Source organism: Canis lupus, chromosome 22 (assembly GCF_003254725.2).
Source record: "Canis lupus dingo isolate Sandy chromosome 22, ASM325472v2, whole genome shotgun sequence".
In the NCBI taxonomy this organism is placed as follows: domain Eukaryota; kingdom Metazoa; phylum Chordata; class Mammalia; order Carnivora; family Canidae; genus Canis; species Canis lupus.
In genome coordinates, this window is record NC_064264.1 from 38060831 (window position 1) to 38085998 (window position 25168).

Genomic DNA, 25168 nt, shown 5'->3' on the forward strand with positions numbered 1-25168 from the left:
AGCAAGGGGTGGGTGGGACCATGGCAGAGGGAGAGGAAGAAGCATGCTCTCTGCTCAGCAGGGTCTTGATCCCAGGACCCCAGAATCCTGAATTGAGCCAAAGGCAGATGCTTAATTGAGCAACCGAGATGCCTTTATTTTTTTATTCTGTTGTTAATCTTACTATTATTGATGTATAGGGCTTCTTATCAAGTATGTGTTTTACAAGTATTTTCTCTATGAGGAAAACAAAACATATTTTGCCTTCTGTTTTTTGACACTACTTTGTATTTAACATATCCTAGACTCTTAGTAGAAATATACGTCATTTGAAGAAATATATTTAAAGAAATTCATGCAGAATAAATGTCTTTAAGATAATGGTTATGGCTTTTTTGTAATAATATTGTCAGGTTTTCATTGAAGGCAGTGTGTATTTCCTTCTGAAAGACTAGCTATTGATTATTATAATTAAAACATATGGGCAGCCCAGGTGGCTCAGCAGTTTAATGCCACCTTCAGCCCAGGGCCTGATCCTGGAGACCTAGGATCGAGTCCCACATCAGGGTTCCTGCATGGAGCCTGCTTCTCCCTCTGCCTGTGTCCCTGCCTCTCTCTCATTCTCTCTCTCTCTCTGTGTCTCTCACGAATAAATAAATAAATATAATCTTTTAAAAAATAAAATCTATAACATCAAATTATCTTATTAAGTTTGATGTATTCAAAGAAATTTAAATTTTGAAGCCATGCACAAGGATGTATTATCTATAAAATTATTTCAGTAATCCAAACAATTTTATTACTATTTGCTTTCTGAACTCTCTTTTTATAAACAAATAAAAATTGATCAGTATTCAGTAATGTACAAAACACTTATAACCTCTTGCCAACCTTTAGAAAAATTAGTATTATTGTCTTGTTCTTATCTTGCAGCTAGTTCTACAACTAAATCAATCTTGAGTTTGTTTTTAGCTTCCTGCATACTTAGGTTTAGAACCAATCTATTATGAGCTGTCTGAGGTTCTTTTTTGGATCTTAAAGTAATCTCATCCCTAATGCTTTCATACAGTAGCTATTTAATCTTCTTCATAGAGTGAGGAGAATAACCTTATACTTTACTTTTCTAATAAAATGTCTCTTGGCTAAGAATTCCAAGTGAGAGAAGAATTGGGCTTTTTCATACAGGAATACCTGAAGTACACTTAATGTGTCCAGCTTATATGCAAACTGAATAATTTTTGAATTGCTAATTTTTATAAAATTCATAAAAATCAAAAAATAAAAAAAATTCATAAAAATCTATGCATTTTAATATATGAGAAAAATAATTACCATTTCCTCTGTGGAAAGTTGAAGAAAGTAAGTGGATTTTTGTTATTGTTTAATTGATTTCTTTATTTTTACTGCTAATAAGTGTTAACAAATCACTTAGACATTTTATATATTTGTTCTTGCACTTAAAATATGGAGATGACAATAGTATCTAGCACACATACTATTGGGAAAACAAAATGAGTAACGTATACTTGGTGTGCTATAAATTCTAAACTATTGAGCAAATACATGTTATATATTTCAAAACATTTGTTGGAAGATTTTGAAACCAATAGATTATTATGCATTTATTTTATCAATTCATAGCTGTACATGGACACTGAATAATCATAAAGTTACACTAGGTTTTATGGATATGATTTATTTTTTCAATAGTAGTGTTTGTTATACAAACTAGAGGACAGAATGAAAAAAGAGAAAGAGAGGCAGAGATGAAGGAACTTTATTAACTTATTTCATGATAATCAAAATATTTAAATGAAAGCAAAATTGTATAACAGATTGATACATTGATTTTTTTCCTCACATTTTGTTTGATCTCAGAATATATTTTTAGTTAACTTTTATTATTAAATGTTATCATAAAGTCCAAGCCCACTAAACTACTTATTATACTATTTCTACCTTTGTCAGAAATACACACACAGAGGTATAATGAAATTGAGTTGTTTTAAGAGTTTAACTATATAAGTTTGTATAGAATATTTCTCTCTCTGTGTGTGTCTCTCATGAATAAATAAATAAGATCTTTAAAAAAAGCTACACAATCTACAAGAACTTATAAAAACAAACAAACAAATCAGTCTCGTAAGTCCCTAGCTTTTTATACATTTTGTGAGTAGTACCTTGAATAGTGGAAATTACTCATCAGTTAAAAATATAGAAGTTTTTTTCATAATATTCAAAAGTTGAAAAATCCAATTAATTTTCTTGAAACTGAGTATTAAAGTACAAAAAATGCCATCTTATTTGAAAATGTCTACTAAAAATTAAACTCAGACCTTAAAGAGTATGAATTATAATTGATCAAAGCAGCATGCTATCGCATGTTTCAATTAAGGGTATTATTCCATAAATTGGCATTTTTAAACTATTTATTTATTTATGAGAGAGAGAGAGCAGGCGGAGAGAAAGAGAGAGAGGGAGAGAGAATCCTAAGGAGGATCCATGCTCAGTTTAGAGCTCAGTGGATCTCTCAATCCTGAGATCATGATCTGAACCAAAATCAAGAGTCAGATGATCAACCAACTGCACCACCCAGGCACCCCATAAGTCAGCATTTTAAAAAGTGTAAAATAGAGTTCTTTTTCTTTAAATAATTCACAGTGTCCCTAAACAAAATCCTTTGTGAAATTAACTCCTGTAGTTTTTACTTGATAACATATCTCCCAATTAAAACTGTCTAATAGATTTCTTAAACAATGAATATATGCCACTTTATATTCACTATAATGCCAAAAGTAGTTTCATAATTCTCTATATATAGTATAAATATAGTGTATATAGTATGTGTGTGTGTGTATATATATATTACATCTTTTTTTTTTTCTATTCGTCTGTTGATAGGTATTTGGGTTCTTTCTTTAGTTTGACTATTGTGGACATTGCTGCTATAAACATTAGGGTGCAGGTACCCTTTTGGATCACTACATTTATATCTTTGGGGTAAGTACCCAGTAGTGCAATTGTTGGGTCATAGGGTAGTTCTGTGTTCTTTTTTTGGTTTGTTTGTTTTTTTGCTTTTGTTTTTGTTTTGTTTTTTTTTTTAGTTCTGTTTTTAACTTTTTGAGAAACCTCCATACTGGTTTCCAGACTGGCTGCATCAGCTTCATTCTCACCAACAGTTTAAGAGGGTTCACATTTCTCTGCATCCTCGCCAACAATAGTTGTTTCCTGGCTTGTTAATTTTAGCCATTCTATGTCTATTTTTCTATATTTATTGGATTTTTCAAAGCTAACATCACAAAATGTATATTTAAAAATATTTACATATATCATATCTAGCATATATAATAAACTGTTAATTCTTTTAAATCATACTATTAATGATTCACTCAATTCATTCTAATCATTCCTCAAGAAAGATATTCTATTATGTTAAGTGAAATAAAATACTGTATTATGCTAATAACTAAACTATTTATTAGAAATACATTTTTAAACCAGTAGAGACTGATTTTTATTCAAAAATATGTAATTCTATATATAAGCCTATGTTCAAATTAGAAAATAACCTGTTACATGAAGAAGACAACAACATTTAAAAAAATTGATTTCCAGTTGAAAATGATTTGAGATCATCTTTAGAGGGCAGCATTTAACTAGGGAAAGAGGTATTTCAGCTCTAAGCAGAAGTTTGAGTATATATTAGAAATGTGAAATCTGACAGTTAAAACTTGATAGGATACTAAAATATAATTTATTCACAATTTCAATATTAGAAGAGGGGAAACAGTAGCCTGAGAGTAACCTAAATTTATAGTCTAGTTGAAAAATCCACTTTATTAAACATCATCAGATATTAAAGGCATTTTTTTTTTGTCAATTAGTTTTGGAGCAACATGGAACAAATTTTCTTTACTCCTAGCAAGAAAGTACAGAGCAATAGTAAATGATATTTTAACAATAATATTTAACAGCAATTTTACAATTTGTACATAGTGTAATTTTTTTTTAAATGTACAAATAGAGAAGTAAAATAAATGAGGTATTTTGGGGCAGCCCAGGTGGCTCAGTGGTTTAACGCCATCCTCAGCCCAAGGTGTGATCCAGGAGACTGGGAATCGAGTCCCACATCAGGCTCCCTGCATGGAGCCTGCTGCTTCTCCCTCTGCCTGTGTCTCTGCCTCTCTCTCTGTGTCTCTCATGAATAAATAAATAAAATCTTTAAAAAATGAGGTATTTTTTTATAGGCAAGTGAAACCAGAATTATATCTTATTTTAAAGTTTTATTTAAATTTCATTTAGTCAACATATGGTGTAATATTAATTTCAGGTGCACAATGTAGTGATTCAACATTTCTTTGGTGCTCATCACAGCAAGTATACACCTCAATCCCCATTACCTGTTTTACCTATCCTCCCACCACCTCCTCTCTGGTAACCACCAGTTCTTTTCTCTATAGTTGAATCTGTTTCTTGGTTCATTTGGTTTGTTTCTTGAATTCCACATATTACTGAAATCATATGGTATTTGTCTTTCTCTGACTGACTTGTTTCACTTAGCATAATACTTTCTAGTTGCATACACTTGCTTGCAAAGGGCAAGATTTCATTGTTGTTGTTTTTTTTTATGACTGAGTAATATTCCAGTGTGTGTGTGTGTAATCATTTAACTAATTGAGGGTAGTAAAAAAGTATTTCTTTTTTTTAAGATTTTATTTATTTATTCATGAGCGACACAGAGAGAGATAAAGGCAGAGACACAGGCAGAGTGAGAAGCAGGCCCCATGCAGAGAGCCCAGATGTGGGACTCGATCCCAGGACTCCAGGATCACTCCCTGGGCTGAAGGCAGATGCTTAACCACTGAGCCACCCAGGCATCCTGTAAAAAAATATTCCTGCAACATTCTGTGCCCATGCTGTTAGCCATGAAAGCACACAAAATAATTTAGTATTTTAAAACATGGTTGAATTTAAAAGCTATATATATGTCTACATCATTCTAGCCAGTAATCTATTTGTACATTTAAATTGATCATTACAGCTAATTCGTAAAATGGAGACATTATTAGCACAGTGATTTTATTTATTTTTATTTTTTTAGCACAGTAATTTTAAAGAATTGATATTTAACTCACTCTTTTGTCCATTTCTTTAATATTCAATTTCAAATTATATGGTTTTAAAGTCATTGCTTAATTATCACTGGTTACAGCAACTAGTGTAGTGTAGGGATATAAGAAATTAGACTTTATAGACAGTTATTACTGTTATGCAAAAGTCTGCATTCAGATGAAGTACCAGGGATGCATTCTAAACTAAGATAAAGATGAAAGGGAGTTTTATTAAGACATTTATCTCCTTGAAAAAGCCAAAATCTTGGCCTTGGCAAGTTCTCAAATTTTTATTAACTGACTATAAAATGGGGATAAGCCTTTATATTGTCAAAATATCAATTTTAATGTGATGCATGGAAGATTCACTTGTGAAGCTTAAATTTTAATTGCATAATCTACTATCAAATTATTTAAAAAGAGCAGAGGTATCTTTCAAGTATATCTTATGCTTCTCTTAGATAAACACCCCCACAAATTATAATGTAGTAATTTTTTGGCATGGAATGAAATTTCAATCAGAAAAAAGAAAAGCATGCTTTTTTGTGCTCTTATGTCTATCCACAAAGCTAATTTATTTCTTGTCAGATGATTATTAAATTACATTACCTTGAGTGACTTATTTTGTTGTTAACTTTTTTAGGGTTATAAGTTGCTAAAGTTGCTAAACAATGCCAAATGTTTCTGTGAAATATTTATCCAGCCTGAAAAAATAAACAAGCTTTTATTTAAAAATAAAATATGTATAGCCAGTGAGGAAATAATAGTGATTTCTGATGAACAAATAAATAAATAAACTACAGTGAATAATATTTGAAAATTATTCTTTGAAAAATATAAAAACAACATAATCACTGTATGGTTGTATATTTGTCTTATTTTTAATTTGTCCCAACTACTTCATCAATTTTTTGAAGTGCTTGTTTTATACTAGATTATGTAGGCCTTGGTCATTACTCTAGAAGATTATGTTTCCAGAGAAAGGGAGTGTCGTGTAATGGAGATAATATTTATGATTGATTGATTGATTGATTGATGATTTCTATAATTTAAAAACAAAGCTAGGTTTTATTTTGTTTTCCATTTGCTCCCAAATCTTTTACTTTTCCTAGCAATTATTTCACTATTTGAGGCATAGGAAAGATAGGGGAGTATATATTAACTCCTAAAGAAAAAAGATGGAGGATGAGCTTGAGTTCAGGAAGGGGAAGTAAAAGAAGCCACTTTTTTTTTTAAAGGAGGTTCATAGTGAAAAGGGAGAAGAAAAAGTGAAAGGTTAAAGGAAGCAGCTAGTGAGATACATGTCCTGGCTTTACCCTTTTGTACAGAACCCTTTTGTACAAAAGTTTACAGATTTTTGGAAGCAAGTCAAATGCAGACAAGACATGTGCTCTGTTCTGTATTTGAAAATCACAGAGATCAGATCAGCTTGGATTCCTTTATCAAATAGGGGCAGATATAAGAAAAGGAGGTTATATGATGTTTAAAGAGTTTCTGAGTTCCTGCTCCTCTCTGTTGGCAAATGTGTGGTGTGGGAGAAGTTTCCATAGACCCTAGGCAAAGATTAATAATCTGTTTTTACTGACAGGCTTCCCAAGCAGTTAACCAGAATGAAACATACTGACCTAATAGTTAAGGGCTAGAAATTGAGCCATCGGCTTATGGTGAAACTTTGCTACCAGTGACAGCATCGGTGAATGTTGACCTGGGAAAATCCCTAGGTTCTGACTAAGGTAAAAGGATTTCATGGGCCACAGATTTCATCTGTAGGCACACATTTTCAGGAGAGAACAAATTAACCATACATACACAGTGGAAGTTAGCAAAGATATATGAGACAGTATGCAATTCTGAGGGTCCATATCACTTACCACTATAAGAATGCCTCACCATCATAACGGTCTACAGATTGGATATAAGAAACTCCTGTCAAATATTTAAGTATATTTGTAGAAATTTGAATTATGACACTGCAATTAATTTTTTTTGATGTTGTATATTATAGTTTCTTTAGAAAATTATAAGAATTACTTATTTTAAAATACAGGTCTATTCAAGAGACACAAAAATGGAATATAAGAAATAACTATTGATCAGATTTTAAGCAATATATGTCCATATTAGCAAGGAGTCAGAAATTACATTCTAAAACAATCCAACATCCCACCAGGTAGTCCTAAACATATTGAAAGCTATTAATTCAATTGATACACAGCCATCTACTAATCAGTTTTACAATTAAATGCATTTTTTAAATTAATGGCAGTTTCTTGAAAATAATATGCAGATTTACAAATACTACTTATAATCTGTAAAGTGAAACTGTTTAAACTAGATAAGGGAAAAGGAGAATTTAATGATGTTAGTAGAAAAAAATGATAGGGAATCTAGCAGTAAAAGGACACTTGATTATCATTGGTAATTACTGGATATAAGCGATGCATGTGAGGATATCTTTGAAAATGTGTAGATAGGGGGGACTGTAATCTGGAGGACCAAAATTAGGAAAAGGGAAAACAATTCTCCACCTAGAAATTGAAGTTACAAAGTCCTCTAGGCAGCTATGCAAAACAGTAATATATACACATATATATAATGTATATACATATATTTATATATAATTTTTTTTCTTTCATGGTGTAAAAGAACCCTAGCCCTAAGAGAATTTTTGGAGATATCAGGTTAATATGAAATGCACCAGGATATGACACTCTGCTTAGAATATTAAGTAAAGAATACTAGTTTTTTTTTTCCCTAGAATATTTATTTTTTATTAGAAACAATCACCTTGGGACTCCTGGGCGGCTCAGCGGTTGAGCATCTGCCTTTAGCCTGGAGCGTGATCCTGGGGTCTCAGGATCGAGTCCCGCATCAGGCTCCCTGCGTGGAGAGTGCTTCTCCCTCTGCCTGTGTCTCTCATGAGTAAATAAATAAATAAATCTTTTTAAAAAAAGAAACGATCACCTTATGTCACTTTATGTCAAAATGGCCATGTGAAAAAACACAGATGAAGTTTAAATAAACATAAGATAAATTTATAGTTTTATCAAATATCATTCTTCATTTTTATGAAATTTAAAATCCTTGATAATCTTGGAATTGAAATCTAATTTTCAGAAGGATTTTGACACTTTTATCTGCTCTCTTTTGCTGAAAAACACCTCAAGCTTTATAAGTCATACAGTTAACAATATCAGTTGACAGAAATGGTAGTATTTCAAAACTTGTGGTTTTGAAATTGTTAAAAGTGTGCCACTGTATATGTTGTTCACATTTTATGTATGTAGTATCATATTATACAAATACCAAGGTCCCCTGCCTATTACTTTCCTCCTTATTTTCTCATTATCTTTGATAATGACAGTGTTTGGCTATAGAAATTGTGGTTGCATAATGTGGTTAAGATGCTTTCCATGTACCTATTACTTGTTTCACACAAAATATGTATGTGAGCGATTTAGACAGTTCCATCTCATGGGATAGTGGTACAATCTTCAGATTTGGACACTTCATTCTCTTCCACAAAACTCTATTAAGTGAACATTTTTCTAATGTTTTAATGAGCGTACCACTGTGTGCCATATAAGAATTAATAATATCAATCTGGCAACCAACTCTTAGTTGAGTTTGGAAGATAGTCTCTGATAATTTTATTTCTTTGTTTCCCTCTTTAAGTATATGATAAACTTCATATAATCATGACCCATCATGACATACATTTGCATAAAAAGGTACAAATAGAACATGTCTTCATATCATTCAAGGAGGCCAAAACATGTTATGTTTTGAATTGATACATAAGGGCATGAACTTTTTATGTAATTTCATTTTCATGACACTTCAAGTAATTTCACCTAATGGCTATCCACTGAGAAACAAACAAAAATGTTCCCAAGTTTGTTTATATTTTCTCTGAAGTCATTGATGTTCTGAAAGACTGTCTTTAATTGCATCTTTATTCTATTCAGTTGTACTTATAATTTCAGTTATCCTAACTGTCATCCTTACATCACCAAAATATTGATCATTGCCTTCTTTACTGACACCTTTCTTCTAAATAACTCATATCTGGAGCTAGTGTTTTTTTTTTTTTTAAGATTTTATTTATCTATTCATGAGAAACACACAGAGAGAGAGGCAGAGATACAGGCAGAGGGAGAAGAAGCAGGCTTCGTGCAGGAAGCCCGACATGGGACTCGATCCCAGGTCTCCAGGATAATACCCTGGGCTGAGGTGATGCTAAACTGCTGAGCCACCGGGCTGCCCAAGTGTGTTTTTGTTTACTTCACTCTGAGAAATTCCTGTGTTGCTGAAGCAAAGGACACAAGAAATTAATGTTCTACAAACCCTAGTGTGGTGACAACCGCAATCACATTCAGATAGTAAGGACTGACTTACATGGCCCACTCCAGTAGGGAAAGTAGGTTTGGCCAAGGAGATGAGAGCCTGAGTGGCCTAGAGCTGATAGTACTATGACTATCCATTTAAGTTCGTGGATTTCTTTCTTTGAATTCCATGTCACCATACTAATCTCCTATTGCTGCATTTTTTAACTTTTTTTTTTCATTACCACCTTCCTTAAACCAGTCTTGACAATTTTCTGTGTCTCTAGATTCAGCATTAGTGTCTCTTCATCTAGGTAATCCTAACCATTCCCATGTTTTCAAATTCCATCTATAATCCTTCTATTGATAGTATCAATGCTAGTTCCATTTGTGGGATTTTTTTTTGTTTATTTGTTTGTTTTTTTAATCCATATAGGCAAACACTTCAGATCTTCTTTTGGTATCTTGAAGTCAACTCAGATTCAGTCAAGATGAACTTGTTTTTTATCTATTCAAATCCTTATTAAGAGTTTCCTATCTGGGACAATGGTGGCATATAACCAGAGCCCCATATGCCACTCTTACATCTCCTGACTCCTTCCTTCCTTTTTTTTTTTTTTTTTTTTGAGATTTATTTATTTATTTTTTTAACAGAGAGGGAGAGAGAGTACACAAGCAGGGGGAGTGACAGGCATAGGGAGAAGGAGAAGCAGGCTTCCCTTGGAGCAGGGAGCCCCATACAGGGCTCAATCCCAGAACCCTGGGAACATGAACTGAGCCACCTAGGTACCACCTCCTTCCTACTCTTTCCTTTTATCTAGAAGTTTCTATTTATTCCCACTGCCACTACTTCAAGCTTTCATCATATTTTTCCTATACTGTTGTAATAATCACCCAATTTGTTTTCATATGTCCACTTTTCTCAATTTTAATCAAGTTTTACAGAGTAGTCAATGACATATTTTTTGGATAAAGAGACAAAATGATCAATTCTCTGCTTTACAGTACTCTTTGACAGCTGTTATACTTAAGATAAATTCTAAAAAGAAAACAAAACAAAAACAAACCTTAATATAGTCTAGAAATCTTTATCTGGCTATTGTCTGCTCCTTGGACATCTATTGTCATATTGTGAATTCAAGGGTACTCTTGCTGCTTTAAATTTCTGGTAAGCAACAAACAAACTTCCCCTTTGTTTCCTTTACCTTGAGTATTATTCCATTAATCCTTAATTTTAACAACTAACCCTAGCTCATTATGGGTTCAGGTTCAAAGTCGCTTTTTCACAAATGTTTTCTCTGTTATTTCCTGTTTCTATGAAAGGTACTTTGAAAGGTACATATTATATGCTCTTATTTCAAATTGTTTTCCCTCTTTCTGTCACCTAAGACACCTACAAGGTTTTTTAAAAAATAATTATTGATTTAGTCAATTTATTCCCTAATATGCTTAAGTTCTACAAAAAAAGTCAGCTTGTTATCAATGTCAGTAATGGCAATTTGTCAAGCAATATTTAGACCATTTATTAATGGATAACCGATTTAATCATTTCACCTGTTTTTCTGCTTCTATATCAAATCTCAGTGAGGGCAATATAAAAGCATGCCATGGTTAAGATTATGAAAATTTTACTATAATTCTCACAATAATTTTGTGTACTATTTTGTATAATTAAGAATGACACAGAGATCACTTATTAGCAAATCATTTCTTTTTATTCTAATGGTGGAACTTCAGATGCCACAAGAGATCTCAAATTCAGTTCAATTTTGAAAACACAAACAAAAATCTAGCTGATCTTTGTTCTACTTGGAATCAGTTTCTGTCTCTGAATATAAACTCTATGAAAGTGCAAGTATGTTCATATTCCTAGAATTTACAATGGTGGATAATATATGGTAAATAATTAATAAATGATTACTGAATGATTTTAAGAATGCATTAACCCTTAAAGCATATTTTATGTAAAGTATATCTTTTTCTGGAAAAGAGAAACTATATGTGGCAAGTAGAGAGAAAAATAATAATGTGGTATAAGATTTGTCAGCTGCCAGGACTTCCAGAATTTATTTTTCTCCAGCATATCTAAGCAAACTTATAAAATTACATGCAATTTTACAGAATGGGAGAAGATATTTGCAAATGACATATCAGATAAAGGGCTAGTTTCCAAGATCTATAAAGAACTTATTAAACTCAACACCAAAGAAACAAACAATCCAATCATGAAATGGGCAAAAGACATGAAGAGAAATCTCACAGAGGAAGACATAGACATGACCAACATGCACATGAGAAAATGCTCTGCATCACTTGCCATCAGGGAAATACAAATCAAAACCACAATGAGATGCCACCTCACACCAGTGAGAATGGGGAAAATTAACAAGGCAGGAAACCACAAATGTTGGAGAGGATGCAGAGAAAAGGGAACCTTCTTACACTGTTGGTGGGAATGTGAACTGATGCAGCCACTCTGGAAAACTCTGTGGAGGTTCCTCAAAGAGTTAAAAATAGACCTGCCCTACGACCCAGCAATTGCAGTGTTGGGGATTTACCCCAAAGATACAGATACAATGAAACGCAGGGAGACCTGCACCCCATTGTTTATAGCAGCAATGGCCACAATAGCCAAACTGTGGAAGGAGCCTCGGTGTCCATCGAAAGATGAATGGATAAAGAAGATGTGGTTTATGTATACAATGGAATATTACTCAGCCATTAGAAATGACAAATACCCACCATTTGCTTCAACGTGGATGGAACTGGAGGGTATTATGCTGAGTGAAGTAAGTCAGTCGGAGAAGGACAAACATTATATGTTCTCATTCATTTGGGGAATATAAATAATAGTGAAAGGGAATAGAAGGGAAGGGAGAAGAAATGTGTGGGAAATATCAGAAAGGGAGACAGAACGTAAAGACTGCTAACTGTGGGAAACGAACTAGGGGTGGTAGAAGGGGAGGAGGGCGGGGGGTGGGAGTGAATAGGTGACGGGCACTGGGGGTTATTCTGTATGTTGGTAAATTGAACACCAATAAAAAATAAATTTAAAAAATTACATGCAATTTTAAGTTAAATACAAATAACAAACTATTTGTAAATATGAGAAATGTTTACAGTTAAATTGTTATGCAAGTGCCAAGAAAGCAAATGAACAAATATGAATCTCAGACATCATATCTTAATATATCCACATAAAAACGTCTAAATGGCTAAGATAGTATTAATTACAGATTTTTTATTTACAAACTTTTATTATTCTGTAGGAAATGTTTGAATTACTTATTATTATTTTTTAAGATTTTATTTATTTGTGGGAGAAAGAGAGAGCTAGCGAGAGAGAGCATAATTAGGGAGAAGGGGGAGAAGTAGTTACCTTTTTAAGCAGGGAGCCAGACGTGGGACTTGATCCCAGGACACTGAGATCATGACCTGAGCTGATCCACTGAGCCATCCAGATGCCCTTTTTGAAATGTTTAAATCATGGATCCCTGGTGACATCACTATGAGAATTCAGTATGAATGCATCAAACACAAATTTTCAAGGTCAGAACCTTTCTCTTTATGAACAGAAAAGAATAAGTAGAATAGTTTTATTTATTTATTTATTTATTTATTTATTTATTTATTTATTTATTTATTATAGTGTTTTAAAACCTGTTCCTTTTTAAAAAACTTTTTACAATTTTTATTTATTTATTCATGAGAGACACGGAGAGAGAGGCAGGCTCCGCTCAGGAAGCCTCACGCGGAGCTCAATCCCAGGACCCCAGGATCATGCTCTGAGCCGAAGGCAGATGTTCAACCACTGAGCCACCCATGTGCCCCATTAAAAAGCTGTTCTAAGAAAAACTTTAATGTTCAATGATTGCAAATATACTTTTAGTCATGACTTTAGAAAAAATGTGTACATGCAATATGACTTTCATTTTATTTTATTTATTGATGACTAATGAAATTTGATTTTTTTTTTCTGTGATTTCATCTTCCCTCTCTTTACCTTCTACTTCCATTTCAATCTTATGGATGGAAGACAATTGATACTGTCCATGACTTGGAAACCAACCAGTGTTCTGGAATGTGAATTAACCTTCTTAGTTTTAATTATCATCTTCTTTTTTTATACATATTTTGTTATTTTGAATACTATGACCTACTGTGTAAGGAAATAGTAGCATAATGGCAAGGAGACACTTTGCCAAACTGACATGGTCTTCAAACCACCAGGCACCAATTAGCTGTGTACCTTTAACCTTTATCACCATGATGGATTTGGAAAGAGAGCTTGCAGTCATGTTTGGGTCAGCAGCTCCTTCCCACCTATCTATCTTACTTTTCTCTCCATGTAAGTTTTGTTCTACAACTATTTAAACAATAAATAAGGAAAGTTCTACAGAATTTCCTCCATTTTAAATCACTTGCTTCTTAGCTTCTTCCTAGTGACCTTGGAATAACTTCTGTTACAATGACTGCAGAAAGTTCTACTTTCCTAAATCCATTATTTGGTTCTGAAATCCCCAAGTTGCATAGGAAGACATTTTGGTCCAGCTACCAAATAGCAGGGTCAAAATTCATTATAATATTCACTTCCCACTTCCTTCATAAGGAGGGAAGAAATATTGGAAAGTTGTAAGAATTATATATATAGTTAAGTATTGAGACTTTTGAGGAGGACCTTGTGGACTAAGGTACAGGCATGAGATAATATATGGTGTCACTGGTAGGACTTCCCAGTCCATATTAAATGGACATTGTTCCATTCTTAAATATTTGATTGCTATTTCTGGAATGTTTGTCAATATTCCTGTTAAAAACAGGGTAATTTACTTGAGTAGCTGAAATGATCTCTAATTATGCTTCTGTCCAGCTTGAATGTTAAAACATCATAGTTAATTCTTTTTATGATAAAAGAAAATTGAGAGAGTCATTATCATTTTGAAATAAGACCAGGACATAGATTTATAGTGGAAAAGAAAACCATTAAGTAGATGAGATCAATAGATGTCAAGTGTATGAGGGATTCTTGTGACATCTTAAAAAGAAAAGTGACTTTTAGCTGTAGACAAAAGGATTTATAAATGTAATCTAAAAGACCTGATTTAATTGACAAAGAAAATCCCAAATCCTGGAATGAGTATTAGATCATGAATTGCAAAATGCCATGTTCTAGCTTTAAAAATGTTTAATTTGTAAGTATATCCTAGGTCAAACTGAAGTTTGAATGTTTCTTCTAAAATATATTACAAAAAATAAATTTAGAAAGGGGGCACCTGCATGGCTCAGTGATTGAGCATCTGCCTTTGGCTCAGGTTGTGATTCCAGGGTCCTGGGAACCTGTACTACACCTGGCTCCCTGCAGGCATTTTATCCCTTTTTATACTGCCAGATTAATTGTTTCTTATTTTGTTAAGAATTTTTCTGTCAACTTAATGATAGATGTGTATCAACAGTTTTCATTTCTTGCAATATTTTTAGTTTTGGCAGCAGGGTAACACTGACATAATAAAATGAACTGTGGGAATGACTTTTCCCTCCTAAATTTGAAAGAATTTGTTGACAATTGGTATTTTCTCCAATATCTATATATTTATAATTATTTTATAGTGACAACAATACTGAACATGAAATCCACCTTATTAACAAAATTTTAAGTGTATCTTTTTTTTTTTTTTTTTTTTAGATTTTATTTGTTTATTCATGAAAGATCCAAAAAGAGAGGCAGAGATTCAGGCAGAAGGAGAAGCAGGCTCCCTGACTCAATTCCAGGAACCCAGGATTACTACCTGAGCTGAAGGTAGATGCTCAACCACTGAGCCACCCAGGCATCCCTTAAGTGTACCATTCTTGTTGTTGACTATAAGACAATGTTGTTTAGAACTTATTCATCTTGCTTAACTTATTACTTAGAACTTTCTAGAATGTTGCCATGTTGCTTAACTGAAACTTTATGCCCATTAATTGGTATCTTCCTTTTCCCCCCTTTCCCCAGTCCCTGGTAATCACCATTTTACTTTGAGCCTATAAATTCTACTATTTTAGTTACTTCATATAAGTGGAATCACACTCTATATGTCTTTCTGTGGCTGGCTTATTTTACTTGGCATAACGTCCTCAAGTTTCATTCTTGTCATTCCATATTACAGAATTTCCTTCTTTTTAAAGGCTGAATAGTAATCCATTGTATGTATACACCACAATTTCTTTATCCATTCATGTCTCCATATACGTTGTGGTTGTTTCTATATCTAAGCTATTATGAATAGTGCTATAATGATCATGGGAATCATAATATCATGTTGAAATCCTGATTTCAATTCTTTTGATAAATACCCAGAAGTAGAATTGCTGGATCATATGGTAGTCCTATTTTAATTTTTTTTTTTTTATAAAGGAATTGTCACATCTTTTTCCATAGTGGCTGCACCATTGTCCATTCCCAACAATAGTATGCAAGATTTCCAATTTCTTCACATCCTTACCAACATTTTCTGCCTTAAAAAAAAAAGTCATCAAGATATGACAAAAGCTGGAAACATCGCACTTCCCAATTTCAAAATATATCACAAAAATACAGAATCATTTCAAAACAGTTCCAGTATACCTGAGTGAATCATTACACAATTAATTTTCTTTTCCTAGGATCCGCCCTAACTGAAATCCCCTTGTATCGCTTTGACCAGATTTTGATCATTTCATTTATAAACTAATCACTGGCAACGGGAACAGCACTACCGTGGTTATCTTTGGCAAAAATATGACTAAGTAGAGGAGGATGTATGCCTTTTCGGAGGTAAGAAGGTAGGAAGCGGATGAGTATGAGGAAAGCAGCTGTAAAGGTGACAGAGCTTCTTCCCATTTTAGGTTTTCAGCTGGGAATCTTTATAAAATGGCAGAGTAACAAGAGAAAAGCAAGCAATTTTTTTATGTGTAGTATACATCGAGTGGGGGAAACACATTGTGTGAGGCCAAAAGTAACTAAGATGGTGGCTTAATATTTAAATTTGCGTAGCATCTTCAACAAAGAACAATAATTTCATAGAGAAATACCAGGACAAAAACCAGTAACAACCATAAAAAAAAGTAGTTCCAGGCTTCCAATGGTGGTAAACTGCGGGAAAGTAAATACAAGGGAGGGAACTTGTTTGTGCAGATTCCCCATCACAGGCTAAGGCTAAGAATGTTTTTATTTCCTTCTACTACAGACAGGATACCTTTCACAAGAGTTTTATCTCTTGCTTTCAGGAAGCAAAAGGAGAGTCAGAGCATTCCTTTTGTATTTGCTGAATTTTAAGTGCCTTTAATTCAAAATAATTACTGGACAAAGTTGACTATTTTGGAGTGATATATTCTGATTTCCTTCACTATCAACACTTTCTAACTTCAACTATTTGATTTTTACTTTGGCCTACCTTCTAGACTCTTAGTGAGCATGGTCTGATTTATGGTCTTAACATTTTTGTGGTCTTATACATGTGCAAAAAGAACTAGCAAAACATACCTCATTAAATCCCATACTTCTCAAGACAAGCTATCTTTGAGAATCTTCTTTTCTCTAGATATAAAAGTCTGTTATTGTTCTCTCTCTTCATTCTGGCACTGCAAATTTACAAACATAGACACAAAGGGTTTTTTATTATTATTATTTAAATTCCAGTCAGTTAACACAAGATATAATGTTAGTTTCAGGTGTACAAGTTAGTGATTCATTACTTACATACCACACCCAGTGCTCATCAAGACAAGTGCCTTCCTTAATTCCCATCGTCTATTTAATCCCTACCTCTGTAACCATCAGTTTGTTCTCTATAGTTGAGTCTGTTTCTCCATTTGCCTCTATCTTCCTCTCTCTGTCTCTTTCCTGATTCTCATATGTTTTGTTTCCTAAGTTCCACATATGAGTGTGATCATTTGATCTTGTGTCTTTTATAGTTCTTAGATGTTGTTTTGATTGTGTCACTTAGTATGCAAACTGTGATCCTATTGGGCTAAATAGGGATAACCTACTTAAACTCTATTGGTTACAAATACTATTTATTAATAATAATAATAATAATAATAACAATAATAATTTTAATAACCAAACTTTACTTTTAGATCAGTTTTAGGTTTACAGAAAAATTGAGCAGAAAGTACAGACAGTTCTCATTGGTATGGTACATTTGATACCATTGATGAATCAATATTGATTCATAATTACTAACTAAAGTCCATAGTTTACATTAGGACTGCCCTTGAGACACCTGGGTGGCTCAGTGGTTGAGCATCTGCCTTCAGCTCAGGTCATGATTCCAGAGTCCCAGAATTGAGTTCCGCATCAGCCTCCCTGCAGGGAACCTGCTTCTTCCTCTGCCTATGTCTCTGCCTTTCTCTGTGTCTCTTATGAATAAAAAATAAAATCTTAAAAATAAGACAAGTCTTAATTAAAGTGCAATATCATGCATTGTTTATTATAGTATCTTACAGAACAGTTTCACTGATAGAAAATTCTCTGTGCTCTACCCATTCATTGTATTAATAGACCACATATTGTTTATTTATTCACCTATTGGAGGACATCTTGGAACTACTTATTTTTTTCAATTATGGATAAAAATACTATAAACATTCCTGTGTAGATTTTTGTGTAGACATGAGTGTTTTACTTGTTTGGGTAAATACCAAGGACCGGGATTACTGGATCCTATGGAATGTCTATATTTAGCTTTTTAAGCAATAGCTAAAATCTATAAAGAATTTGCCAAGCTGCCTTCCAAAGTGGGTAAATCATTTTGTGTTCCCATTACCAAAATAATGATTGTTCCTCTTGCTCCTCTTGTCAGTGTTTTGGATTTCAGTGATTATAATAGGTATATAGTGGTATTCATTTTATTTGCAGTTCTCTAATGATACACAGTGTTGAACTTCTTTACATATGCATATTTGCTATTTGTATATTTTATTTGATGATATGTTGTTTTCTTATTGTTGAGTTTTAAGTTACTTATATATTTTGAATACAAGATTTAAATCATATATGTAGTTTACAAAACAAATATTTTTTTTTAGCAAGAAATAGACACTTTCTAAAATGTGCAAAAAGGAAATTTATAGAGATTACTGGGAGGAGAGGATATCAAGTGTCCATGGAATTTTGAGAGCCAGGTTTAGGAATATAGAACTGAAGGAGTGTTAGATGTCTGGGAAGCTTTTATAAAGTGTAAAAGCACATGACTTAGCATGCCCTTTATGGTATCCTAGCTCTTCAATCATTCCCTGTATCTTTATGTCCCAGTTAAAAATATTTAGCTTATTAGGTTTGGTTCATCTGACTCTTTCTGATAATTATGGAGTGAGGAAAATATTTAGTTATTTTTAAGCTTTGCTTAATTGATCAGCAAATTTGAAGAGATTCAATAAAAACAAATAAAATGTTATTAAGTGAAATACTGTTGGTTAGCCACCCCAAATGCTTCATCTTCAGGAGTTCATTTTAGTTCACATTTCTCCAAGGACTTGTCATTATCCTATCTCATAATTGTGTAATCTGTGGAAAAAATTAAAAAAGCAAAGGCAGCCAAAAGTTGCACATAAAATGGGTTTGGTGGAATAGGGACCGAATAATAGATGGCAGTCCTTTGGACCAAAACATGTTCATGTTTTTTCAAAATTTAGGAATCCATAAATAAATAAATTACTCAAAGTAAACAAATATAAATATATAAATATAAGCACAAATACACATTAACTTATATGTATAGTATATAATACGTGTGTCTTTTGTTACTCTCTTGCTCTTAAGTCATTTGATAGTATGAGAAGATCAGCCGTTCTTTTTAATGAGCAAATTTCTTATGACTCAAAAATTTTTCTGCTGTAATACATGACTACAGTCATGATTTCTCCTCTTTGTCATTCCTTCATGATTCAAAGTACTGCAAGGTGTCTGACCAGCTAAGCATGCCATTTTAATAGGAGATCATCTAGGGTTGCCCTTGTTTAAAGACAATGTTTAATGCAGAGAGAAAATACTTCAAATAGTAATCAGGGTGCCATTTGAGGACTCAATTAAATCCTGGGCAGGAAAAAATGACAAATGCCCACTTAACCTAAATGAAGGGATGTGACCTAAGTTAGACAATAACTTAATCATTTAAAATTTTAAATGAACAGATTGATGTCAGAGCTAAGAAGAAAACTGTCAAAATTATTATATCTATATAAACTATCTGTCTGCCTATCTATCTATCTATCTACCTAGCTATCTGCAGTTTCCATTGCTTGTTACCCTAGATTCTGAACTATTTCTAAAATTCATTCTCCCAATTCTCAGGAAATGTTGTGTACTGCTTGCTAACTCTTACAAAAATTTGATTTTTATTATTTAATTATGCATAATTGATTTTTGGTGCTTATAACTAAAGAACTCTGGTTAATAATTTTGAAAAATGCTGCTTTACTGTTAATTGACTTCTTACTTTATTAGATATTTATTATGCTCTTGCTTTATGGTTGATTATTCCAAAATGTTAGGGCTTTGGAGTGGTCAAATCATGTTAAACAAAGACTTTTTGTTTTTTCATGAAGAATGTCAAGTTTTGTATAAGGTTGTTTGTATGTATAGCCTTAGGGGCACCTGGGTAGCTCAGTTGGTTAAGCAGCTGACTCAGTTTCTGCTCAGGTCATGATCTCAAGGATGTGAGATGGAACCCCTCATCAGGCTTTGCCCTCAGCGTGGATTCTGCTTGAGATTCTCTCTCTCCCCCTCACTCCACTTGCATGATCTCTCTGTCTGTCTCTAAATTAATGAATAAGATCTTTAAAAAAAAAGTTGTTTGTATGTATGTATAACAAGCCTATCTCATTAAAAAAATTATATTCTTCAGCTGTGAGAAACATTCATGTCTTTTGGAAATCTAGAACACAATAGAGTAAACCACAGTTTATTTAAATAAAAAGGTTATAATGTTCAAGAAAGATCTTAGCTATTATCCTCAGGTTAAGTTTAAAAATTACTATAGAGAGAGATTTATTATTACTGATTTAGTTCTTGGAGCAACTTAGTATTTTATACCAGCATATTTTTTTAAAAGAAGGAATGCATCTTTTTTTTGAAGACTGTATTCTAATGAAATTTGAAAGATATACAATTTGACTGAAACAACATCTATTTTCAATCCATTTTAGAAAATTCATAGTATAAAATAAAATAAATAAAATTTCAAGCTTTCATTTTCTTTTGTCATCACTCTGTTTCATGTTTCTAATTTTCATAGATGAAGGCAACCTTAAACAGTTGACATTTTAAAATGTAAAGAAATAAATATTTGCCAGATAGCTTTTTGTCCTATGTAAATCCATAATATGGTATTTTCTTTTCATTATTATCATTGAAAAAATAGAGAATATTTGTATTATGTAAATATGTAGTGGTAATTTATGCAGTTTTCTTTTTTTAAGAGATATTATTTATTTGAGAGACAGTGAAAGAGAGAGAGAGAGAGAGAGAGAGAGAGCATATGAATGGAGAAGGTCAGAGGAAGAAGGAGAAGCAGGCTCCCCACTCAGCACAGAGCCCAAAGTGGGGCTCGATCCCAGTACTACATGATCACGATCTGAGCCAAAGACAGATACTTAAACAACTAAGCCACCCAGGAACCCCTAATTTATGCAATTTTCTATAATACTTGTGTTTTAATTAGTTTAGACATACTTTATTCTAGATCTATGAAGTTTCTCATCATTTTATTTCTTCAACTTTTATAATTATACCCGGATTTTAAACATAGCACTTAAAACCTGTGAGTACTTGTGCTCTCCCCTAAAGTGGCAATTTCTTCCAGAATTGCTTTGTTTATGAGAACACAACATATGCTCAGTTTTCTCCCAGTAAGTTATATAAATATGACAAACTTGGGAAAAATTCTATAAGTACCACTATTCTAATTATTGTTATATTTATACTAACTTGTTTTGAACATATTGGATAATAAAGCATATTTTTTCTCATAAAAGTGATAATGATAAAATAGTTTAATAAGTTGTGCTCTAGAATATTAAACACAACCAAAAAAAGTTGAGAAAAGTATGATGAAACCTTGGATTTCTATTTTATTGCTATCCTTAGTTAACATAATGTCTTGGTTGTAATTAAAAGGACAACAATTTCATTACATAAAAGATGTTCTCTTTAAACAAGAATTATAAAATGATTAGAATGAAATGAAATTATTTATAAAACAACATACTGAAATGTGAATTTTTTTGTGAATATGTGTGTTGGCAATAGAGCCATTTTTAAATCAGTTTATAGGCTGAAATGAAACATTCAAAAATAATCATGTCAGTGTAAATATAATTGTTTCTTCTTAATTATTTTAATATGTATCATCTAATACTAAAATAATATATTGTAAATAATTTAATAATTTCAAGCAAGCTGTGAAACAAATGTATTTTAGATTCAAAATATCTTTTAAAGTTATAGAACACAGAATTATGCAAAATTTAAATGATATATTTCTACAATTTGCTCTTTCACATGTAATTGTAGATAAAAAGACCTGGTTTACACAGTCAACTACTCATTTTTGTTGGTGCTGACACCCTATTTTTTAAATATTTTTATTTATTTATTCATAGAGAGAGAGAGAGAGAGGCAGAGAGAGAAGCAGGCTCCACGCAGGGAGCCCAACGTGGGACTTGATCCCGTGTCTCCAGGATCACACCTCGGGCTGCAGGCGGCGCTAAACCGCTGTGCCACCGGAGCTGCCCTGACACCCTATTTTTAATAGTGTAGGTATAGTGACATTGTATTTGCTGTTTTAAGCTGCCATAACTCTTTAAAAAAGCATTTGAATGTTCTTGTAATCTTTTTTTTTCTTTTTTGCCTGCCTGATATTTCTAGTATCAAAAACTGCTGAGGCGAAACTTCTATTCTTCCCTCAGTCTGTGTGTTTTGGAAAAAGCAACTCTTAGGCTAGCCTCTAAGGCTGGTCATTTGACTGAGAACTAGCCAAATGGTACCTTACCTTACACTGGTGATAGTGAGTGTTCATGAATAGACATGAACCTGAAGCAAGAACTAACGGCAAAGGAGATTCAACACTAGTATATTGTTGGGGCAGCCTGGCAATGTGTTCCATTTTCTGTTGGTGTTCCAAAGAGAATGGGAGGCATTTGTGGAGCTGATGATAATCATTGCCAGAAGGGATCATCTGTCTCCTGGTTTTGCCAATACAAAGAATAGGAGAGCCAGTGATGAAGAAAGCAGATGAGACCCATAAAAATAATTTTGTCCTCGATCCAGTGGTGGCAGAAGCAGAAATATGTTATTCCCTTGGATTTTTTTTTTTTAGTTATATTGACCAATAAGTTGTCACTTTACTTAAATTAGTTTTTATTATAATCTTACAATTATAATTATTTTATTATTTAATAACATATTCACATATAATCTTGGTAGTCATTCTGAAAGTTGAGATTCCTACTCTCAGTTAAGTGCCATTCTTCAGCCTCTCTTCTTTTGTGGTACTAACAGGTATGTGCTAGCAAAACACCCCACTCTGTTAAGGTCTCTTCTGCTGTCAATATTAATCTGTGGAGAAGAGCCCCCAATAACTTCTTAATGCCCCTCCAAATCTCTTACAGCCTATGGTAGGTGGCTTATTCTCTCAGTCTTCCAATGGAACATAATCTCTGATGGGTCTTCTAGTCATACATACTGTATCCGGCAAGTAAGTGCCTATTTCTCTGTCACACAGTCTAGTGTTTCACCATTTTAATGGCAATTTAAGCACTTCATCTTCACTACATTTGGCCTGGGATGCTTTCATTTCCAGTAGGTTTCTCTTGTGGTTCATCATGGGGTTAAAGGCTGTGACTTGGGAGAATATTCTCAAGTCAACACATTTTTCTTTATCCAATTTTATCTAATCAACCTTTTTGTTAAAAATCTTCAGAATCAGGTCTCATAGCTAATGTCCCACCTTCTTCCAGTTCATCCTGGCTAGATCTTGTGGGTCTTGTTGGATAAAGCCTTTTCCTCTCTTACCAACCAGAGCATCCTCAGCTTAAGTATCGTGCAGTTCCATGTGAGATAAGCCTTAGTGGCCTAAGAGGGGAGATGGGAGCTGTTTCTAAGAGCAGCACATGTTCTCTTGTGAAGAAAAAGCTTCTGAATTTTCTTCCAGGATAAGGAAATACTAACTGTGAATATAAAGGTATAGACCAAAAAATAAATAAATAAATAAAATAAAGGTATAGGCCAGTGTCTGCAAACTCAGAAGACTAAGAGGAATCTGGGCAGTCAATCTTTGGGGGAAGATCCTAAAATAGCTTCAGAACAGGTGTAAGAGACTCCAGTTTTCCACTCTAGATCCATGGCTCGGGAATAACACACATGCCTCCACTTAGTATAACTATCTCACACAGACTGGTGCAGTCCCTTCCTTCATCACTCTTTCACCATAGTGTGCCATGGGTAGTAGATGCTCCACTTACCACTACTAAGGAGGCCTTCAAAGTCAGCCTGCCCCTGAATTATTAAGCTCAGAAATCTTATCACCTGGAGAAAAAGTAGCAGGTCTATGAATACAAATGTCAAGGTAGATGTCCAGATTTCAGTTACTTAGTAGGGAATGTTACCCATGAAAAGAATGAGGTAGTCTTGGACAGAGTAAAATTTGAACTCAGATGCTGATCAGACAAAGATTAGCTATTTCAGTGGGAAGCTCTGAAACAGATTTTCCCTTTGGAATTGACAGAGTTGAGCTGAAATTGATCAGTACTTACAATCATAACTTGGTCGAAAGATGACCAGGAGGGGCAGTCCCTTGGGAAAGATGACTTTCTACAGCTGATGAAGTCCCTGAAAGAGCTGACATTTGGAGGCTGCCTTCTGAACACTCTTCCTGTAGGTAGGCAGCAAAACCTTGGAAAGAGATCTGTATAGACATCTCCTCATCCTTCCAGAGCCCAAATGTTTTATTCTTGTAAATATATATTTTTTTGTAAATTTATTTTTTACTGGTGTTCAATTTGCCAACATATACAAAAAGACCCAGTGCTCATCCCATAGAGTGTCCCCCTCAGTGCCCGTTACCCAGTCACCCCCACCCCCCGCCCACCTCCCCTACCTCCACCCCTAGTTCATTTCCTAGAGTTAGGAGTCTCTCATGTTCTGTCTCCCTTTCTGGCATTCCCCACTCATTTTTTCACCTTTCCACTTTGTTCCCTTTCACTATTTTTTATATTCCCCAAATGAATGAGACCATATGATGTTTGTCCTTCTGTGATTGACTTATTTCACTCAGCCTAATACCCTCCAGTTCCATCCACGTCAAAGCAAATGGTGGGTTTTTGTCATTTCCAATGGCTGAGTAATATTCCATTGTATACATAGACCACAGCTTCTTTATCCACTCATCTTTCAATGGACACCGAGGCTCCTTCCACAGTTTAGCTATTGTGGATATTGCTGCCATAAGCATTGGGGTGCAGGTGTCCCGGCGTTTCATTGCAACTGTATCTTTGGGGTAAATCCCCAGCAGTGCAATTGCTGGGTCGTAGGGCAGGTCTATTCTTAACTCTGTGAGGAACGTCCACACAGTTTTCCAGAGTGGCTACACCAGTACCCATTCCCACCAACAGTGCAGGAGGGTTCCCCTTTCTCCACATCCTCTCAAACATTTGTGGTTTCCTGCCTTGTTAATGTTCCCCATTCTCACTGGTGTGAGGTGGTATCTCATTGTGGTTTTGATTTGTATTTCCCTG

At 33.7% G+C, this 25168-nt stretch overlaps 1 long non-coding RNA gene across 2 annotated transcripts in view; it reads left to right on the forward strand.

The window, feature by feature from the left end:
* Nucleotides 1-1025: 1025 nt before the first annotated feature.
* Nucleotides 1026-25168, forward strand: part of LOC125753340 (uncharacterized) — a 29931-nt gene continuing 5788 nt past the window's right edge. Inside the window, exons 1-4 of one of the 2 annotated variants that reach the window (XR_007404937.1) lie at nucleotides 1026-1338; nucleotides 2902-2979; nucleotides 15099-15212; nucleotides 22037-22189. This is a non-coding gene — a long non-coding RNA (uncharacterized LOC125753340). The remainder of the gene's footprint in view (nucleotides 1339-2901; nucleotides 2980-15098; nucleotides 15213-22036; nucleotides 22190-25168) is intronic. The other variant, XR_007404938.1, reaches the window with a different exon arrangement.